The 568-nt window shown below is 29.2% G+C and overlaps 1 protein-coding gene across 3 annotated transcripts in view; it reads left to right on the top strand.

Moving 5' to 3' along the window:
* The window catches only part of LOC106879734 (monocarboxylate transporter 9), a 61,993-nt gene that overhangs the window by 1,213 nt on the left and 60,212 nt on the right, over positions 1 to 568 (top strand). The window lies entirely within an intron of this gene.

Raw genomic sequence — 568 nt, 5'->3', positions numbered from 1 at the left:
AAAAAAAAAAAAAAAAAAAATAATAATAACAACAACAACAATAATAATAATAATAATAATAATAATAATAATAATTGATAACAATGATGATGATGACGATTTCTTTATTCTTTTTTCTTTTATAATGATTACGTTGTTGAAACTGATAACAATTGTTTCTTTATTTGCCACTAGCGCCCCATTCATATGTTCATACAACGAACATGCATAGGGATAGTAGTGGTGAAGCATTTCAAGCCGTTTGTAGGGAAGAACTAATCAAAGATGTATAAAAAGAGAGAAGCTAGAAGACGTTTTACGAAATATTTACATGATAATAATGTTTTTAAAAATCACACAGAATAATTACACAAAATATACAATTATATATAAAAAGACATATATTAAAAACCAGGTATTCATTTAAAAGGCAAAAAAAAAAGAATACCTGGGTGTCAACGCACCAATATACGAGTGGGAAACTGATACCAAAGTTCAATAACAATACACATGTAATAACTCTTTCCTTGCTCACCCTTCCGTTGATCACCCTTCCGTTGATCACCCTTCCGTTGATCACCCTTCCGTT

This window comes from Octopus bimaculoides, chromosome 20, assembly GCF_001194135.2.
Source record: "Octopus bimaculoides isolate UCB-OBI-ISO-001 chromosome 20, ASM119413v2, whole genome shotgun sequence".
NCBI lineage: Eukaryota > Metazoa > Mollusca > Cephalopoda > Octopoda > Octopodidae > Octopus > Octopus bimaculoides.
The sequence above is the reverse complement of the archived record's forward strand: the minus strand, read 5'-3'. Positions and strand labels throughout refer to the sequence as shown.